This window comes from Budorcas taxicolor, chromosome 2, assembly GCF_023091745.1.
Source record: "Budorcas taxicolor isolate Tak-1 chromosome 2, Takin1.1, whole genome shotgun sequence".
Taxonomy (NCBI): Eukaryota; Metazoa; Chordata; class Mammalia; order Artiodactyla; family Bovidae; genus Budorcas; species Budorcas taxicolor.
This window is the reverse complement of record NC_068911.1, coordinates 18,905,910-18,920,042: the sequence shown is the minus strand read 5'-3', so window position 1 is coordinate 18,920,042 and position 14,133 is coordinate 18,905,910.

The following is a 14,133-nucleotide window of genomic DNA, read 5'->3' as shown; positions in this document are numbered from 1 at the left end:
TTTCCATTTCATTATGGCCTCAGGCTCAGTCTCAAGGTTCAAGATCTAGTCACCTAAACCTGAATGAAGATTCTAGGATTCAGTGCCTTGAGTATAGTTCCTCAGATGATGAGGCCTATGAGCCAAAAAGACAACCCATCTGATTCCACAAGTTCAGCAAAAACAGAACAACAAAAGCAGTGTGACTGAGAGGCTCATGGTTGCCGCTGGTCCATAGCATTTCTGAAATCCATTGTGCATGTGGCCAGTTCTTCTTACTCTGCAGGCAGAGAATATATAATCATTAAGATCCACTTCTGCCTCCTGGAATCATTCTCAGTTGCTTTTGACTGTGGTCTCTGACCTCTAGCGTTTTCCTTCTGAGTAACTGTTTTCCTTTCCATAGGTATTTTTATAGCTGAGTTGCTTGCTGTCTATCAGTAAGTCAGTCAGTCAGTTCAGTCGCTCAGTTGTGTCCAACTTTGCGACCCCATGAATCGCAGCACGCCAGGCCTCCCTGTCCATCACCATCTCCCGGAGTTCACTCAGACTCACATCCATCGAGTTGGTGATGCCATCCAGCCATCTCATCCTCTGTCATCCCCTTTTCCTCCTGCCCCCAATCCCTCCCAGTATCAGAGTCTTTTCCAATGAGTCAACTCTTTGCATGAGGTGGCCAAAGTACTGGAGTTTCAGCTTTAGCATCGTGCTGTCTATGGCTTCCTATTTATAGAAATTTGGGAGCCCAGAGGTCTTCTTTGTTCCTTTTGAATTGTCTCTGTCTTTAATTCAAGCTGATGTCACTCCCATTAATGCAATTCTCTTTAAAACTTGGTTGTTTTCTATGAATCTTGTTGAGGTTCATACTATCAGACCAAAAAACAAAACAAAATAAACAAACAAACCCTCCACAGATCTCTGTGGCAAAGACATCTCTCTACCTTGGGGTGTAGGCAAGAACTTGTAACAGCGTTATTTGAAGTCCTTTTGTCTAGTGATGAGGTCTGGGACATACCTCTTCACAATTTTCTGAGGCTTTAACAAAGAATGTTATAGCCAAACCATTTGCTTGATCTTGACCTGAGGCTATGCTTCAGTGACCGAAGAAGGCAATGGCAACCCACTCCTGTACTCTTGCCTGGAAAATTCCATGGACGGAGGAGCCTGGTAGGCTGCAGTCCATGGGGTCGCTAAGAGTCAGACACAACTGAGCGACTTCACTTTCACTTTTCACTTTCATGCGTTGGAGAAGGAAATGGCAACCCACTCCAGTGTTCTTGCCTGGAGAATCCCAGGGACGGGGAGCCTGGTGGGCTGCCGTCTATGGGGTCGCACAGAGTCGGACACGACTGAAGTGACTTAGCAGCAGCAGCAGCATGCTTCAGTGACAGTATCCTAGATTTGATCTTTGCCTGAAGTTTGTTGTTGCTGTTGTTGTTTTAACTTAGGATTGATTGCATAGAGAACCTGAGAAATAGAAACAATTTTATTTTCTAAATATGCAAGTCTAAATGTTCTCTAATTTCTGCTTGAATATTGACAATTTCTTTCCTTGGGTTATCTTCTCCCTGCCACACACACATACTTTATTATGGTGGGCAGGATGCTCAGTCGCTCAGTCGTGTCCAGCTCTTTGCAAATCTTTGGACTGTAGCCTGCCAGGCTCTGCTGTCCATGGGATTTTCCAGGCAAGGATACTGAAGCGGGTTACCACTTCCTCCTCCAGGGGACCTTCCTGACCCAGGGAGTGAATCCACATTTCCTGGGTCTCTTGCATTGCAGGTGGATTCTTTATATGCTGAGTCATCAGGGAAGCCCATACTTTATTATAGGCATCTGGGGGGAAAAGACCATTTGGTAATCTCAATACTATTCAGAAAACCATCTTAGTCATATCCATAGATTTATTAGGTCTATCTTCTATCTGTCACCTTGCTATAGGTGAAGCGAAATTGCTCAGTTGTGCCCAACTCTTTGCGACCCCATGGACTGTAGCCTACCAGGCTTCTCAGTCCATGGAATGTTCCAGGCAAGAATACAGGAGTGGGTTGTCATTTCCTTCTCCAGGGGATCTTCCCAAACCAGGGATTGAACCTGGGTCTCCCACAGTGCAGGCAGACACTTTACCATCTAAGCCATCAGGGAAGTCTCTGCTATAGGTAAAGTGTTGCCAAATATTGTGCTATTACCTACCATGGGTCTCCCTTTCTCAAACCACCAGTAACTATTTTCTCACCACCTTTCCAGCCTCTATTAACTGTCTCCTAACTGTCCTTCAATTTATGCTGTCTTCCAATGCCAAGCTAGTGCCATATCTTTAGGTTTTTTGTTTTTTTTTTTTGCACAGGACACAGCTTTTGGTACTAATTCTTGTTTTGATTACCTCTTGTGTTAAATCTACTCCAAATTTTAGATCTTGAAACAATAGCACTGTATTATTTTCATGACTTTGTGGGATTTTGGGTGGTGGTCTTCTCTTGTGTTGTTGGAAGAGGGTGTTTGCTATGACCAGTGCATTCTCTTGGCAAAACTCTATTAGTCTTTGCCCTGCTTCATTCCGCATTCCAAGGGCAAATTTGCCTGTTACTCCAGGTGTTTCTTGACTTCCTACTTTTGCATTTCAGTCCCCTATAATGAAAAGGACATCTTTTTTGGGTGTTAGTTCTAAAAGGTCTTGTAGGTCTTCATAGAACAGTTCAACGTCAGCTTCTTCAGCGTTACTGGTTGGGGCATAGACTTGGATTACTGTGATACTGAATGGTTTGCCTTGGAAATGAACAGAGATCATTCTGTCGTTTTTGAGACTGCATCCAAGTACTGCATTTTGGACTCTTTTGTTGACCATGGTGGGTACTCCATTTCTTCTGAGGGATTCCTGCCTGCAGTAGTAGATATAATGGTCATCTGAAATGCTGGACTGGAAGAAACACAAGCTGGAATCAAGATTGCCGGGAGAAATATCAATAACCTCAGATATGCAGATGACATCACCCTTATGGCAGAAAGTGAAGAGGACCTAAAAAGCCTCTTGATGAAAGTGAAAGAGGAGAGTGAAAAAGTTAGCTTAAATCTCAACATTCAGAAAACTAAGATCATGGCATCTGGTCCCATCACTTCATGGGAAATTGATGGGGAAACAGTGGAAACAGTGTCAGACTTTATATTTTGGGGCTCCAGAATCACCACAGATGGTGACTACAGCCATGAAATTAAAAGACACTTACTCCTTGGAGGGACGGTTATGACCAACCTAGATAGCATATTCAAAAGCAGAGACATTACTTTGCCGACTAAGGTCTGTCTAGTGAAGGCTATGGTTTTTCCTGTGGTCATGTATGGATGTGAGAGTTGGACTGTGAAGAAAGCTGAGCTCTGAAGAATTGATGCTTTTGAAGTGTGGTGTTGGAGAAGACTCTTGAGAGTCCCTTGGACTGCAAGGAGATCCAACCAGTCCATTGTAAAGGAGATCAGTCCTGGGTGTTCTTTGGAAGGACTGATGCTAAAGCTGAAACTCCAATACTTTGGCCACCTCATGTGAAGAGTTGACTCATTGGGAAAGACTTTGATGCTAGGAGGGATTGGGGGCTGGAGGAGAAGGGGACGACTGAGGATGAGATGGCTGGATGGCATCACGGACTCAATGGACGTGAATCTGAGTGAACTCCGGGAGATGGTGATGGACAGGGAGGCCTGGCGTGCTGTGATTCATGGGGTCGCAAAGAGTCGGACACGACTGAACGACTGAACTGAACTGAACTGGGTGGTGGTATTCTTGCTTCAGATGGTATGACTGAGGTTCTGGAAAAGCTGAGATGACCTCATTCACATGGCTGACACTTGGTGTCAGATACCACTTAGAGCTGGGGTCTTGGTTTTGTTGCATCTGGGCCTTCTCATGGCTTATTTCCTCATAGCATAGTGACTGGGTTCCAAAAAGTCATGTTCTGAGAGATGAGGATGGAAGCTGATCTTCTAAAGCCTAAAATTAAACCACCTTCTCCTGCCACATTGAGTTGGTCCAAGCAGGTCATGGGGAAACCCAGATTTAAGCAAAAGAACATGGACTCCACCTCTTTCTTCATGAGTGAGTTATGAGATCTCATGGCAAAGGAGCGTGTGGAATGAGACCTCGCTCCGACCATCTCTGGAAACACAACCTGCCTTGTTCATATAGCTCATGTCATGTCCTGGGTTCTGTTCTAAGTGTTTGCAATGTAACAATGAGTGCTTTAATCCTCTAAACCTTGTGAGATAGATTAATGCTATTATCACCATCATATAGGTAGGGAAATAGAGGCACGGAGAGGATCATTAATAAGATAAGACTTACAGAGGTAGAAAGTTGAAGAGATAGGCATTGAATTCAGGCAAATCTGTATTCTAGGCAGGTACCCTTAACTTCTACAGCCTTTGTATTATTCTACCCAAGCTGCCATAATAAAATAACAGACTGAGTGGCTTAGATGACAGACATTTTTTTCCTTAAAATTCCAAATGTTGGGAAGTCCAAGATCAAGGTGCTGACCAGTGTGGTTTCTAGTGAGAGCTCTCTTGCTTGCTGATGGCCTCCCTCTCACTTTGTCCTCACATGCTGGCGAGAGAGAGAACTCCGGCGCCTCCTCTCACAAGTGCACTAATTCTATGGGATCAGAGCTCTTTCCTTATGCTTCATGCATGCATCTGTGCTTAGCCATTCAGTCATGTCTGACTCTTTGCAACCCCGTGGACAATAGCCCACCAGGCTCTTCTGTCCATGGGATTTTTCAGGCAAGCATACTAGAGTGGTTTGCCATTTCCTACTCCAGAAGATCTTCCTGATCCAGAGATCAAACCCTTGTCTCCTGTGTCTCCTGCATTGCAGGCAGATATTTTATCTGCTGAGTCGTTGGGGAAGCCCCCTTATGACCTCATTTAACCTAAATTACCTCCATAAAGATACTGTCTCTAAATACAGTTGCATCGGGGATTAGGACTTAAATATAAGAATTCTTGGGATACACAATTCAGTCTATATGCCCTTCTGCCTATACTAACAAAAGAGCATTTTATCCCCAAGAGGGCAGTGCTCCCAGAGGGTGTAAGAAACTATCTATAAGGAGAACACACTTCTTATTACACTGTATTAATTTATCCATGTACTTATTCATCAAGTATTTCTTGAAAGTCTAAGCATCCTGCATTGTTGTAGACATCGATAGTACTGATGAATATATCAGAAAGGATTCTTGCTTGCAAGCAACTTACAATACATAATAGGAAAAATAGCTATTATGAATTTAAAATAATTGTTATTACAGTTTTCCTGTGTACTTCAAAGCCGCGTTAAAATGCACCACTATGCAAGTTTTTAAATAATGGTGTGATTTGGGAATCTGGCCCAGAGGCCAAGAAATGGAAACATTTAACATTTAAAATAATGGTTTAAAAGACTGTACAAATGTCATGCCCTTTCTCCCTCGGCAAATGCCTTTCTTACAAACATCAAAGTCTGCTACTTCCCCTGCCAAGGGAGCAATCAGGTGTTTGTCCAGGATGAGCTTCCTTGACAACTGACAGAGGAAGTGGTCCCCACCCTCTCAGCCAAGGACAGGGTGAACAATGACCCGTGGCAGCAAATGAGATATCCTGTCTTCATCCACTTCTTTTCATGACTTAAACTCCATTTCTTCCTGATTGTCCTTAGCACAAATTGCTTATGACTATACTGATGGGTAGATTGAATTAAGTTTGACGATCCACAGAAGTCTTTTTTGGGGAAATGATGTTTAAGAAGAAGATGCAAAAAACATCATGAATTTGCTGAGCCTTCATGAGAAGGGCCATGTCAGTCATCTGTTTGGTCTCCATTTTAGTAAATGTGGGTAAAGCAGAAGTGATTATAGAATAGGCTGTGTTGTCAGAGGCTTGACTTGAATCCTCTCCCTGAACACAGTAGGCATGTGAGGTTAGAAACAGTACTCAAGCTCTCTGGGCTTGGTTTCATCTTCTGTAAAATAGAGAACAAATGATACCACTGAAAACCACTGTGGACGTCAATAGAATGATGCTGAACAAACTGTTTTGTGCGACCACAGAGCTTGGTGTCTTTGAGTTGAAAGGAAGGTAGGGATTTGGAGAGAGAAACAAGCCTTTATTTACTGTGATGATGACTATTGTGCAGAAAGGTTTAACTCAGCAGACACTGTTTGCCCAAAACCAGTGTGTTACAGAGCTTTTCAAGACTGGTCCTTGATCAGTGCCTGGGAGATGACCTGTGAATATCCTTGAAATAGTCTGCCTGATAAAAGAATCTTTGGACATCTGAACTTTGGTCATGCCTGGTTGTTTATACTAGCAATGTGATGTAGGGCAAATTATCACTTTTTATGCCTGGAGCTTTGGAGCATGATGTATCAATTTGACATTGAAATGCGGGGAAGCTCCATCTTATGTAACTGACCCCTGACAAAAACCCTGCACACCAAAGCTTGTGTGAGCTTCCCTAGTTGGTAATACTTCACGAGTACTGTCACATGTCATTGCTGGGAGCATTAAGCTCTCTCCTTATGGAGAACACAAATGGAAGGATTCTACTCTCCATATCTATTCTTTTTGCTGCCTTTAATATGGGCTTCCCTTGCGGCTCAGCTGGTAAAGAATCTGCCTGCAATGCAAGAGATCTGGGTTCAATTCCTGGGTTGGGAAGATCCCCTGGGGGAAAGGCTACCCACTCCAGTATTCTGGTCTGGAGAATTCCATGTACTGTATAGTTCGTGGGGTCACAAAGAGTCAGACACGACTGAGTGACTTTCACTTCACTGTCATAAACCATAACTGTGAGTATAACAGCTTTTCTGAGTTTTTCTATAGAATCCTGAAAACCAAGCATAGTCTTGGGAACCTCCAACACAGGCATGGTGCTGGGTTCTTTATTTGTGGTGTCTCATTTAATTTGATATTCAATGCCACTAAGAGCTGAACCAGATATGCACAGAGGTTGTCTTCCAAGATGAAACAGCAGGGCACGTTCACAACCGTAATAAGTACTCAGACAGAGTTTGAAACCAGGACTCCCTGGTTTCAGAGAAATAAGTAGCTGGTGATTTCGAAATGGACTAAATCCATTTATGGGATAAACACACTGGGTTCTGGCACCACTTACACCAATTCTTCTGGCCTGACTGTGTTTTCTTTCTGTTAGAAGAAGGCACTTCCCTATGAGAAGAGTGGGGGTGGGGGGAGGCAGAGAGAAATAAGTGGATAGGATATCAGAAATAAGACAGCTTTCTTCCTCTCCATCACCACCCACTGAATCATCAATAAAGCCTTTCAGGGAACTAAAGAAGGAGCACCTAGGAAGCTGATCCATGGAGCGAGAATCTAGAAATCAAAACACAAGTCTCAAGGAATTTATTGCTGATTTTTTTCTATTAAAATATTTATTTGGAGGAACAAAGCATATCTGCATGCAGTGATATTGAAAAGTCTCTAAGCTACACTGTTAGGAGAAGAAAGCAGGTGAGGAAAGACGTATGGTACAAACTCCGTGGGAAATAAAGCAAGCATACATATGTATCTGAGCATGGATTCTTATGGCTTTTATATTTAATATCTGGATGCAGATATTTAATACATATCTGTATTTCATAGATATGACATGTATATTATCTATATTAATGAACAGTGAATAGTGAAAGTTGCTCAGTTGTGTCCAGCGCTTTGCAACTCCATGGACTATACAGTCCCTGGAATTCTCCAGGCCAGAATACTGGAGTGGGTAGCCTTTCCCTTCTCCAGGGGATCCTCCCAACCCAGGGATCAAAGCCAGGTCTTCTGCATGGCAGGCGGATTCTTTACCAACTGAGCCACAAGGGAAGCCCAAGAATACTGGAGTGGGTAGCCTATCCCTTCTCCAGCAGATCTTCCTGACCCAGGAATTGAACCAGATCAAATTGCCAACATCCGCTGGATCATGGAAAAAGGAAGAGAGTTCCAGAAAAACATCTATTTCTGCTTTATTGACTATGCCAAAGCCTTTGACTGTGTGGATCACAATAAACTGTGGAAAATTCTGAAAGAGATGAGAATACCAGACCACCTGACCCGCCTCTTGAGAAACCTGTATGCAGGTCAGGAAGCAACAGTTAGAACTGGACATGGAACAACAGACAGGTTCCAAATAAAAAAGGAGTACGTCAAGGCTGTATATTGTCACCCTGCTTATTGAACTTCTATGCAGAATACATCATGAGAAACACTGGGCTGGAAGAAGCACAAGCTGGAATCAAGATTGCCGGGAGAAATATCAATACCTCAGATATGCAGATGACACCACCCTTATGGCAGAAAGTGAAGAGGAGCTAAAAAGCCTCTTGATGAAAGTGAAAGAGGAGAGTGAAAAAGTTGGCCTAAAGCTCAACATTCTGAAAACAAAGATCATGGCATCCGGTCCCATCACTCCATAGGAAATAGATGGAGAAACAGTAGAGACAGTGTCAGACTTTATTTTGGGGGGCTCCAAAATCACTGCAGATGTGACTGCAGCCATGAAATTAAAAGACGCTTACTCCTTGGAAGAAAAGTTATGACCAACCTAGATAGTATATTCAAAAGCAGAGACATTACTTTGCCGACTAAGGTCTGCCTAGTCAAGGCTATGATTTTTCCTGTGGTCATGTATGGATGTGAGAGTTGGACTGTGAAGAAGGCTGAGTGCTGAAGAATTGATGCTTTTGAAGTGTGGTGTTGGAGAAGACTCTTGAGAGTCCCTTGGACTGCAAGGAGATCCAACCAGTCCATTCTGAAGGAGATCAGCCCTGGGTTTCTTTGGAAGGAATGATGCTAAAGCTGAAGCTCCAGTACTTTGGCCACCTCATGCGAAGAGCTGACTCATTGGAAAAGACTCTGATGCTGGGAGAGATTGGGGGCAGGAGGAGAAGGGGACGACCGAGGATGAGATGGCTGGATGGCATCACGGACTCGATGGACTGTGAGTGAACTCCGGGAGTTGGTGATGGACAGGGGGGCTTGGCGTGCTGTGATTCATGGGGTCGCAAAGAGTCGGACACGACTGAGCGACTGAACTGAATTGAACTGAACCATTACCTTGCTCAAGGGCCAAGTGTATCTTGTTTCTTGAAGGAGACAGGGGTACAAGGGGGCATAAATTGCCTCTGGGAAGAGGATCTAAGAAGTCAGAGGTTGTTTTAATTACCTACTGCTGCTTTAACAAATGATCATTCAGCGGTTTAAGACAACACACTTTATCTTCCAGTTCTCAATGTCAGAAGTCCTCAAATCAGTGGGGAGCGCTGCATTCTTTCGGAAAGCTCTCGGGCAGAACCTATGCAGTTGCCTTTTCCATCTTCCAGAGATGCCACATTGCTTTGCTCATGGCCCTGCCTCTCTCTACCTCTGTTTCTGCCATCACATCTCTTTTTCAGACTCTGCTTGTCACCCTCCTTCTTCCTTCTGAAAAGGACCCTTGTGTTTACATTGGATCCATTTGGATAATCCAGGAAAATCTTCCCAACTCAAAATCCTGAGCTTAATCACATCAGGAGAGTCCCACTTGCCATGGAAGGTGACACAGTCACAGGTTGCAAGAAGCAGGACCTTGACCTCTCTTGGGAGGTCAACTGCAAGGGTCAATGGGAAACTTCATTGTCAGTGGATATAGTACTTTTAAGGGCTTCCCTGGTGGCTCAGAAGGTAAAAATCTGCCTGCAATGCAGAAGACCTGAGCTCAGTCCCTGGGTCAGCCAGATCCCCTGGAGAAAGGAATGGCTCCCCACTCCAGTATTCTTGCCTGAAGAATTCCATGGGCAGAGGAGCCTGGTGGGCTAGAGTCCATGGGGTTGCAAAGACTCAGACACGACTGAGCAACTAAAACATACACACATGGTACTTTTCAAATGCTTTGCCATGTGCAGTATTATATTATGTATTCAAAATTTAAACTAATATTAATATTTGATAGGACAATTCCTGTATATGATTTTTTTCAAGTCAAAGATAATTTTTATACAGGTTAAATTAAGTCTCCTCTTGACCCCTGATGTTGAGGCTGAGCAGGACCCCATACGGCTCCTGGGCACAAGAGACTTTCTGTGTCCGCCATTTCCTGACTTTCCCTGAGTTCTAAAGGTTCACACAGTTGCTAATCAGGGAAGAGAGGGGATGCAGAGAAGAAGGAGCAGTCAACAAACAATAGTGCAGCCTTGGGGCAGGGTCCTGATTCCCCTCAAGGGATATATATAAAAATATCTCTGAGCTCTCATGATTATACAGTGGAAGTGAGAAATAGATTTAAGGGACTAGACCTGATGGACAGAGTGCCTGATGAACTATGGAATGAGGTTTGTGACATTGTATAACAGACAGGGATCAAGACCATCCCCATGGAAAAGAAATGCAAAAAAAACCAAAATGGCTGTCTGAGGAGGCCTTACAAATAGCTGCGAAAAGAAGAGAAGCGAAAAGCAAAGGAAAAAAGGAAAGATATAAACATCTGAATGCAGAGTTCCAAAGAATAGCAAGGAGAGATAAGAAAGCCTTCCTCGGTGATCAATGCAGAGAAATAGAGGAAAAGAACAGAATGGGAAAGACTAGAGATCTCTTCAAGAAAATTAGAGACACCAAGGGAACATTTCATGCAAAGATGGGCTCGATAAAGGACAGAAATGGTATGGACCTAACAGAAGCAGAAGATATTAAGAAGAGGTGGCAAGAATACACAGAAGAACTATACAAAAAAGATCTTCACGACCAAGATAATCACGATGCTGTGATCACTCACCTAGAGCCAGACATCCTGGAATGTGAAGTCAAGTGGGCCTTAGAAAGCATCACTACAAACAAAGCTAGTAGAGGTGATGGAATTCCAGTTGAGCTGTTTCAAATCCTGAAAGATGATGCTGTCAAAGTGCTGCACTCAACATGCCAGCAAATTTGGAACACTCAGCAGTGGCCACAGGACTGGAAAAGGTCAGTTTTCATTCCAATCCCAAAGAAAGGCAATGCCAAAGAATGCTCAAACTACCGCACAATTGCACTCATCTCACATGCTAGTTAAGTAATGTTCAAAATTCTCCAAGCCAGGCTTCAGCAATACGTGAACCGTGAACTTCCAGATGTTCAAGCTGGTTTTAGAAAAGGCAGAGGAACCAGAGATCAAATTGCCAACATCCGCTGGATCATCAAAAAAGCAAGAGAGTTCCAGAAAAACATCAATTTTTGCTTTATTGATTATGCCAAAGCCTTTGACTGTGTGGACCACAATAACAGTGCAAAATTCTAAAAAAGATGGGAATACCAGACCACCTGACCTGCCTCTTGAGAAACCTATATGCAGGTCAGGAAGCAACAGTTAGAACTGGACATGGAACAGCAGACTGGTTCCAAATAGGAAAAGGAGTACGTCAAGGCTGTATATTGTCACCCTGCTTATTGAACTTCTATGCAGAATACATCATGAGAAACGCTGGGCTGAAAGAAGCACAAGCTGGAATCAAGATTGCTGGGAGAAATATCAATAACCTCAGATATGCAGATGACACCACCCTTATGGCAGAAAGTGAAGAGGAGCTAAAAAGCCTCTTGATGAAAGAGGAGAGTGAAAAAGTTGGCTTAAAGCTCAACATTCAGAAAACGAAGATCATGGCATCCGGTCCCATCACTTCATGGGAAATAGATGGGGAAACAGTGGAAACAGTGTCAGACTTTATTTTGGGGGACTCCAAAATCACTGCAGATGGTGACTGCAGCCATGAAATGAAAAGATGCTTACTCCTTGGAAGAAAAGTTATGATCAACCTAGATAGCATATTCAAAAGCAGAGTCATTTCTTTGCCAACAAAGGTCCATCTAGTCACGGCTATGGTTTTTCCAGTGGTCATGTATGGATGTGAGAATTGGACTGTGAAGAAGGCTGAGCCCCGAAGAATTGATGCTTTTGGATTGTGATGTTGGAGAAGACTCTTGAGAGTCCCTTGGACTGCAAGGAGATCCAACCAGTCCATTCTGAAGGAGATCAGCCCTGGGATTTCTTTGAAGGGAATGATGCTAAAGCTGAAACTCCAGTACTTTGGCCACCTCATGTGAAGAGCTGACTCATTGGAAAAGACTCTGATGCTGGGAGGGATTAGGGGCAGGAGGAGAAGGGTATGACCGAGGATGAGATGGCTGCATGGCATCACGGACTCGATGGACGTGAGTCTGAGTGAACTCTGGGAGTTGATGATGGACAGGGAGGCCTGGCGTGCTGCGATTTATGAGGTCACAAAGAGTTGGACACGACCGAGCGACTGACCTGAACTGAACTGAACTGAGCTCTGTGCAGAACTAAAACCCCCAGTAAATGGAAGATGTTAACTACTTAATGAAGCATTCCTCATTCCAGACAGAAGGTCACAGTTTGATAACCTGGAAAGCCACAGCTCATCAAAAGACCACCTGAGGCCAGATTAAAGGAATTCAGGCCCTGAGCACACCCTGATCCTTATCAGCAGCCCCTCCCTTGCGTTCCTAAACCATTGCTATAAAACTCTTCACCAAGCCTCCTGCTCCCCCATCCCCTGTTGGGACAGACAGTTTTGAGAGTGTGAGTCTGCTGTGTTCCCCCTTTGCTTGGCAGAGCAGTAAAGAGGCTACAATTCCTTCATTAGTGTGTCCAATCTCCTCCTTGGAAGCAGCCACTTTACTCTTCTCCCATCTATCATTCTGCTTTTTTTGTGGTGGAAAAACGAGGGGAGTCAAGAAGAGGCAGCCCTGGCTAGGAACAGTGTGTGTGTTGGGGGGTGCATTGGGGTGGGGGGTGATGGGTGTGGGGTTGGAGGGGTGATTGCTGTAAAATATTCTGCTAGAATTGAGACCTGCTTCAAGGGCCTAAACCATCTTTTACAAATTCAGCCAATAGATATTTTTCCTGACTGCGTGCCAAGCATCCTATTAGGCCCTATAGTACAAACCAGATCATGCCCTCGTGTGACCTTGGGCCTGGGAACAGTGCAGCCGTGGCTAATTGGGAGGATCACATGGCCTAAGCAGGCACTGTCCTGTGTCTCAGCCTCCTGCCCTTCCCTGATGCAGCCAGGTGCTGGAGGAGGGAAGGGGAAGGAGAGATCTCCTTGGCTGCCAGCCTCTGGAACATCCTGTCCATCTTCCAGGAGAACACACGCCTTTCTGGTGTGTATTGATGCCCAGGCTAGTGTTCCAAAAAATAGCCTACAATCAGCCAAAGCATGATTTCCCTGGGAATCAGAGGGGCGTGAGGCCAGCAGCCCATCTGATAGAAGGACCTCCCTGGGTGTTTTTCTAAGCAGCCCACAGCCATGAGTCAGGAAAACACAGATGATACACAGTTCTCCGGCTTTCTCTCCCTCCCTCTGGGGAACCTGGGGCTAGGCTGATTCATCTTAGTGTCTCCCATCGGGCCTGCAGCCGAGAGCCTCTGAGAGGATTCCCCTAAGGCTGCGAATGCTGGCTGTCAAGGGCACTTACCCTTGGGCTGGTACCTCGTACTGGAATTTTCAGAGGCTGCCTTTTTCTTTTATCTGGCTGTAAATTTTGAATCTTTAACCGCCTCAACTATTCTAGACACAAGCCCATAAGCCACAAAGGTCAGTCAATTTCAGGCCAAAAGGAAAAAAAAAAAAAAAGACAGAAAAGAGAAGGAAATATAGAGAGAGACCGAGGCACTAACAGCCAAGGGATAAATGCCCCCAAGGAAAAGCAAAAAGCTGCCCCTTGGGAGACAAAAAAACAAAACAAAAAAAACTGGAGATAGACATACATACCTGAGAGGATCGGGTCTTATCTGAAAATGATGTGGGCAAGAGTCAGAAACTAAGATGCTCAGAGGCTTGGTGACACTGATATACCCTCAAGTGCTGTGAGAGAAAGATGTCTGAGAGATGCAATTCTTTTCCAGGACAGTCCCAGATGCCTCTGGGATCCCCTTTTCCCTCACTTCTTGTTTCCGGTCTGCAGACACTCCACTTTTCCTCAAAGCAGGAAAGACCTTTCCAGAATGGGGGTGTTAGGGGAACCACTGACCAAAAGCACTTGCCCTGGCCAGACACCATTGTAAACACCTGCATGAGTGACCTTAAATAGGAGGTTGTGGTAAAGAATGCAGAACTAACACGCTACCACCAACTGGAAGAATTCAAGAAC